An 8,082-nucleotide genomic window follows, 5' to 3' on the forward strand; every position below is an offset into this window, starting at 1 on the left:
CCTCTTCTATTTCCATAATATTGTCCTCAAGTACATCGCCCTTGTATAGATCTTCTATATACTCCTTCCACCTTTCTGCTTTGCCTTCCTTGCTTAGAACTGGGTTTCCATCTGAGCTCTTGATATTCATACAAGTCATTCTCTTATCTCCAAAGGTCTCTTTAATTTTCCTGTAGGCAGTCTATCTATCTTACCCCTAGTGAGACAAGCCTCTACATCCTTACATTTGTCCTCTAGCCATCCCTGCTTAGCCATTTTGCACTTCCTGTCGATCTCATTTTTGAGACGTTTGTATTCCTTTTTGCCTGCTTCATTTACTGCATTTTTATATTTTCTCCTTTCATCAATTAAATTCAATATTTCTTCTGTTACCCAAGGATTTCTACTAGACCTCGTATTTTTACTTACTTGATCCTCTGCTGCCTTCACTACTTCATCCCTCAAAGCTACCCATTCTTCTTCTACTGTATTTCTTTCCCCCATTCCTGTCAATTGTTCCCTTATGCTCTCCCTGAAACTCTGTAAAACCTCTGGTTCTTTCAGTTTATGAACTATTTTATCAGAGATAATTTGAAATATCTTGATTCCTGCATAAAAATATTGAAAATGTAACCAGTTTTTGGTTAATGGTATTGTGCATCTTCTGGTGAAGGCCAATTTGTAAAGGTAATGTGTATAAGAACCTTTCTGCAAAATGAAACTGTACAAATGCAACGACATATCAGTGCACTAAATGATCTGATGCCAGGCCAGTTGTGGGCAGTTGAATGGTCTATTTAAGATACGTGCTGTGTAATACAATGTAGTACTCAGCTGTGGGACCTAGTATTTTATAACAAAGAAATGTGTACATTTGTTTGTTAAAAAAGCCCAAAATATGGTTTAATGTGGACATTTATAAAGTGTCAAATTAGGTGGAGTATGTTTTGAGCAGTGGTTGTATCGAATACTGCTAGATATCAGGCCTGCACTGAGTCGTTAACAATAGTCCGCTAACATCAGCGAGCAGTTGAGCTGTAGCTTTCCCCCAAATATTTTGTGTCATGTGTTGCTTATCGTTTTCTGATTTTGAAATAAGTGAAGCTACTAATCCTGATCTGTTACGGATTTCGATTACGAACCTTACAACGTTAGAAAAGATGGGTGATCCCTTTGACAATACTGTTGGCTGTTGCCATGTGAAAGGGAGGTGGGGTTTGTTTCTGCACACCACTCTTCTTCCCTCTGGCAGTCAAAATTCTAGTTTGTTTATGCTTGTGGTCATCTGTCACTATAGCCTGTAGTGTCTGCACTATGTGCCAAAATTCTTCTCCTAATGTTAACATAGCATTATGATATGTTCAGTTCTGCCTCTATGCTAACTGCCTTGTCTGTTCTGTCTGTAGCATTGTAAAGCATGGGTCGCACACCTAAGAATGCCCACAAAAGATAGAAATTAATAGTTTGTAGATTTTGTTATCATCGAATTGTGCAGAAAAGAGAGATAATGTCCAGAAACACCTTAAATTAGAGACGCATTCAGCTCACTGTCAGGAAAAAGCTGTGGCTTTTCAACAGAACAATCATTTTTAAATTCTTAAATATAGCCAAATGAAGAAAACAAAGGCTAGTTTGGAAGAAAAAGGTTTTGGAAGTTTTTGCAAAAGCAAACATTACTGTCACAAAGTTCCCAATCAGCACCTTTCTGTAGCAGTCAGTTTCAAAGAAATAAGGCTTTGTTTATTTTCACTCACGTGACAACCTTTGAGGTATGTGCATCTAATCATTAAAAGAAATATGAATCTCAACAAAAATAGATGCGAATTTTGCCAAAAAGAGAGAGAGAGAGAGAGAGAGAAATTCCAGTACGTGGGGTACATATAGAAGTTTGGGCCTGGCCAAGAGTTGTGCACAGATAGCCAAAACAGTTAAGGTGACCGCTCGTGTAAAGCAGGAAACCTAGGTTCGAGTTCCAGTATGGCAGTTGTTTTCATTCCATTATACAGCTGATGGTTGTCCGTATTTGCAACTGCAAATATGTTTTGTGTATTGCATGTGGGCTGTGGTCAGCACAGTGCTTGTTCTTTTGGGCATGCATGTATGTCCAAAGGAACATTGCATCATACTTTTAACAACACAGGCACTGCAATATCATAATATGTCTGTGTTTATACAGTGTCTGCATCGTCACAATATAATGCTCTTCAGACACGCATGCCTAAAAGCTGTGGATTAACATTATGAAGTAAATCTACTTATTTCATATCTGCATTGATGTCAGCATTTTGTTACACATGAAAGTTTGTGCCGGACCAAGATTCGAACTCAAATTTTCCACTCGTTACGAGCGTTCACCTTAACTGCTTCAGCGATCTGAATGTTCCCCCGGGACTGATCCAGACTTCTATACATCGTGTAGTCACATCCCGTATGCCCACACAATTTGCGATTCTCGTGCAGGGAGAGAATAGTGTTATATTGTCATTATAGACTCTCATTGGTGCATATTTGTAATATGCGAACTTTTTCACAACATTATATTAGTGTATATAAATTAGTTGTCAGTTGACAGCTCCCACCAGCAATACACGAATGGGACCTGTGCCGGATTTGCAGGCTCCAACCCTGTTGGCAGTTCCACTGTGCAAATCATTGTTCTTGCTGGTACTCAAGTAGCAAATGTATTTTAATGCGAAAATGTTGTCTAAATGAAGAAAAAATGTAACCCTGGCCCTAATGACAATTAACAGCACTACGGAGGTCTAGATCGTAGTCAACTTAGAGAATTTTTATGTACTTTTTGTAGGAAGTACAGACATCGAACTTAATACTTGTTACGAGTTAAATGTTGACAAAATTTCAAAACGATGTCATCCTCGAGCATTATGCACGAGTCTGTAGACTGTACGCTGAAGCTGTGGCGCGATCCCAACCGAGGGATGTTTGGTGAAGACTAGGGACCGTATTATATGCATTTGCATGCTGCATATCCATTTGCATATTTAGCTCCTTTTCACCAGTTATTGCATATTTTAATAAAAACTGGTGACGATACATATTTCACTCTGTTTACAATATTTTAAAAATTGAGACGGGTAGTCTCTAGCTCTATCTAGTTTTTACGTCTCACACATTCACCGCACCTAAAACTGCGTGTAATAGCTAACCGAAAGCCCACTGCATGGCGAAATCATTACAGAATAGGAACAGGAAGAGGCGTACAGAGTCAGTGCTCCTGCGCCTGTGCCCCCCGGTTAATCCCCCCCACTGTCCCGCCGTATGCGTTCGCAACAAATAAATTAAATTACGCGAGCTTTTAGTCGCACATCCGTTGTTTCAGTTTAGCTTTCTGCTTACTTGTACACAGTTGAACGTGTTAATGATGTGCAGCGTATAACGTGTCGTGTGCCATACCACCCGAAAAAAGAATGGTCGTTTCGTGGATAGCTGACCGTCCCGGAACATTTACATATCACGGGATTATTTTATGTTGTCAAGTCTGTGAAAAAAAAGTTTTGTGCAAAAAAAAAAAAAAGTTTCAAGTAGATCAGCATGCCGAGACAAATCTTCCTATCACAGGAATGCAGAAGAAAAGGTGATGACAAAAATTTCTGATAACAGCAAGTTGCAGTAGCAGGGACTTGTCCAGAGGTAACCAAAAAAGTCTGTTTAACGTGGATCTGTGCAGAGCATTCATTGCAAGCAATATTCCTCCTCACAAACTTATAAACTCTATCCTCTAAGGCTTCCTGCAGAAATATTGCTTAAATCAAAATATACCAGATGAATCGACATTGTGTAAAAATTACATACCGACAATGTGCGTAAATGTTCTGGAAGAAATACGCAATGAACTCGAGGGCAACATGATCTGGATTTCAGTTGACGAAACTGCAGACAGTTGTGGCCTGTACTTTGCAAATTTAATTGTTGGTGTTTTAAAAGAAGAGCCTTCTTCTTCCTATTTAGTGTTCTGCAAAGGACTTGAAAAAGTAAATCATTCTACGATCACTAGATTTGTGATTGAGGGTATTAGAAAAATATATCCAGAATCTTCTGCAAATGCAAGTGTGTTTGTGTTTATTTGAGATGCTGCTCCCTATATGATCAAAGCAGGAAAAGCTCTCAGAGTATTTTATCGTAATTTGATTTGTGTGATGTGCTTTGTTCACTGTGCACATCGCCTTGCTGAATGTAAGTAAACTGATTTCAGCCACAGAGAAAGTGCTTCTAAAGGCTCCTGCTCGCATCAACACCTACAAAGAAAAACTACCAAATGTGCAATGATTATAAAGAGTCCGCCTCAATTGCAAATAGAAACCGGATGTTCGCCTAGGTTTCGGTGCAGATAACCACGCCTTCTTTGGAACACACTAAAACTACAAACTGCCTAAATAGGCATCGCCCAGCATTAATACAGTTAGTAGTTTTAGTGTGTTCCGAAGAAGGCACGGTTATCCGCGCCGAAACCTAGGTCAACATCCGGTTTCTATTTGCAATTGAAGCGGATTCTTTATAATCATTAAATTATTCCAGTCGTAACTCATTGGGGTACGTAGGTTGAAGCTGTGTCATTTTACAATGAAAATTTCAAGGCCATTAGAGGGGTAGTAAATGACTTTAATAGTGCAGAGGCTTTGGCAGTTTGCCAATCCAAGGAAGCTTTTAATGATTCCGGTATTAAAAAAGACATTGCTGTGATTAGCACTACTTTTCCCATATGCCTGCAAGTATTAAAAAGCTTGAAACTCAAGGTTTGGCATTGAATGAATCTATTCAGTTAATGAATGAAATTATTCTAGTGAACTGCTCATTGCCGGAGGTATTCCCGAGAAAACTTATAGAAAAGTTTGAAAACATTTCATACAATAACCCAGGCTTTGAACCCTTGTACCATATTGATGGTCTTATTAATGGGACGGGTGAACTTTTACCAGAAACGGTAAGTGCCAACATAGCACCCAAATTCAAATACTGCCCAGTCACCTCAGTTGATGTAGAATGGTCCTTTTCTACTTATAAAAATGTTTTGAGTGATCGAAGACACAATCTTACCACCAAACTTTTGGAACAGTACTTGTTTATGTGTATTTACAATAGTAGGAAAATGTAAAATAAATTTTAAATGATGCTTTGGTCCAATAGTATTAATTAAAAGTTAATGATGTTAAAAAAATTCATGATTGTGTGTTGTTTTTTAAATAAAATATTACTGGGTTTTTGAGTGTTCGAAGACACAATCTTACCACCAAACTTTTGGAACAGTACTTGTTTATGTGTATTTACAATAGTAGGAAAATGTAAAATAAATTTTAAATGATGCTTTGGTCCAATAGTATTAATTAAAAGTTAATGATGTTAAAAAAATTCATGATTGTGTGTTGTTTTTTAAATAAAATATTACTGGGTTTTTGAGTGTGCCACCGCTGCGTGCAGTATATCTCGAACTTGGTCCTGTACGTATCGATTGTTTTGCCATGACTCAACTCACATCGCGTCTGTTTGTTACCGACAACAATAGTGAAGAAGGAACAACTCTTGAAATACAGTATGAGTCCCCATTTTGCAAATTTTTAGAAAATAATCCCAGAAAGCCTTCCCCCCCCCCCCCTTTCTAACCTCTACCAGAAATTATTCAGAAAGTGATATCAAAATGATATCAACATTCTAAATATACCGATGTTTGGCATGGCTGGCACTCTTCCTCGTAATTGATATGCACAGGTTCGACTTTGAGATGTAATGCACGCAGTAACTCCTATGTTTTTTTATTATTTGATCTTGCAGATTTCTGCACTTTGTGCATTTTTAAGCATTTTTCATGCATATTTTAAGATTTTTATGATGCATATAATCCAGTGATGACACACCCACAAGAATAGCATTTTAGAGCAGTTTTGAAAAAATTGTAAGCTTTCATCAACCTGAAGGTGGTTTGGAGCAGCACAGTGCTCTACTAGGGACAGTCCTACTCAAGGCCATACACCATTGCCCTCCTCTGACCTTTGAACTCATTCATCTACAATTTGTCAACTCCAAACTGTGGTGGAACTTGCCGTTTTTCACAATAACAGATCCATCAGGAGGTTAAGGAAGTGATTAACGACAAATAAAAACGTGTAGCTACCTCAGCTCTTACACCACTCTTCACCTGTCTGTCAGCGATGTCGCGAACGACCGACGGTGGAAAGATGGTGTGCTCCAGCAGTCAGTACCTCGCTACCTGCCATGGCGCGAGCATCAGTGTGTGTGCAGATAATGGATGTGTGTTACTTAAAATAGCAAGCGGGACTATGATATTACGTGTGCTATCAGTTGCTTGTCTTATTACTGTGCTGACTAATAAAACATTATTATCTCGAAGTGTAGTGTTTGATTAGCTGCAAAGGTGTTACTCATACTGGCACGCTGCCAGCTTCATACTGTATTTACTTGAGTGTAAGACGCCCCTGAATATAAAATGGCCCAATTTTTAAAATTTTTTTATTTATTCATTTTTTTTAATGAAAGGCTCCTTGAGAGAAATTTATTTTTAACAGATTCTGATTAACTAGAATTACAAACTGTTTTATTGATATAAAGTATCTGCCAAAAAGGTAACCTTATAACTATTCTAAAGTTTTGCCATTTATTGATTGTCTAAATTTTGATAACACTTGGAGAAATAAAATAAAAACAAGAAATTGTTCACATGAATTTTTGGACTGGTTTCTTTTCTGCCTTTTATGCTTACAATCCCTGTAGTGTGTGCTACCACTATCTTGGGTCATCACCATCATCAACCTAATGGCACAGCCGTGAAATTTATACCTTCATTGTCACAAACATATGGCTGTTTCTTCAGAATATGTGGCTATTTCTGAGGTGGTTGTTATGTTGGAATTTGAGAACACAGCTATTTTTTCCTGTATACATACCAGATTTCACCTCTATCCTGAAATGAGTATGTTATAATCTCACTTCCAAACATGTCACCTCCCCCCACTCTGTGTAGAACCACCTGATATACCCCCTGTCATTCTTGTCATACGTCACAGAGAGTGTTGACAACATTGCAGCAAGAAACACAGAAGTACATCACTTGCCTAGATCTAGGCTTTTATTGTCTCGTGCAGAAATGAATACTATTGTTGAGTATTTGTCCAATTTTAAAGTCAGTTCAATTCCGACTACAAATGCATTTGAGCAAACTGCAGTTTAAACACAGTAGATGTTCATACACTGAAGTGCTGAAGAAACTGGTATAAGCATGTTCATGATAACACAGAGATTTGTAAACAGGCAGAATACGGCGCTGCGGTCGGCATTGCCTTTACAAGTCAACAAATGTCTGGGGCAGTTCTTAGATCAGTTACTGCTGCTACAATGGTAGGTTCTCAAGATTTAAATGAGTTTGAACGTGGTGTTACAGCCAGTGCATGAGTGATGGGACACAGCATCCCTGAGCTAGCAATGAAATGCAGATTTTCCTGTACGACCATTTCATGAGTGTACTGTGACTATTGGGGATCTGGTAAAACAGCAAATCTCCGACATCACAATGGCTGGAAAACAGTCCTGTGAGAACGGGAGTGACGACAACTGAAGACAATTGTTCAATGTGACAGAACTGCAACCCTTATGCAAATTGCTGCAGATTTCAATACTGGGTTATCAACAAGTGTCAGTGTGTGAACCATTCAACGAAAAATCATCGATACAGTATTTCGGAACCGAAAACCCACTCGTGTACCCTTGATGACAGCATGACACAAAGCTTTAGGCCTTGCCTGGGCCCGGTCAACACCAACATTGGACTTATGATCACTGGAAACATGTTGCCTGGTCGGACGAGTTTTGTTTCAAATTATATACAGTTATGGAGACAACCTCATGAATCCATGGACCCTGCATGCCAGCAGTTGACTGTTTAAGCTGGTGGAGGTTCTGTAATGGTGTGGGGCATGTGCAGTTTGAGTGATATGGGACCCCTGATAAATCTAGATATGACTCTGACTGGTGACACATACGTAAGCATGCTGTCTGATCACCTGCATCCATTCATGTTCATTGTGCATTCCGACAGACTTGGGCAATTCCAGTAGGACAATACGGGGCAATTAC

Source organism: Schistocerca nitens, chromosome 11, assembly GCF_023898315.1.
Source record: "Schistocerca nitens isolate TAMUIC-IGC-003100 chromosome 11, iqSchNite1.1, whole genome shotgun sequence".
Classification (NCBI taxonomy): domain Eukaryota; kingdom Metazoa; phylum Arthropoda; class Insecta; order Orthoptera; family Acrididae; genus Schistocerca; species Schistocerca nitens.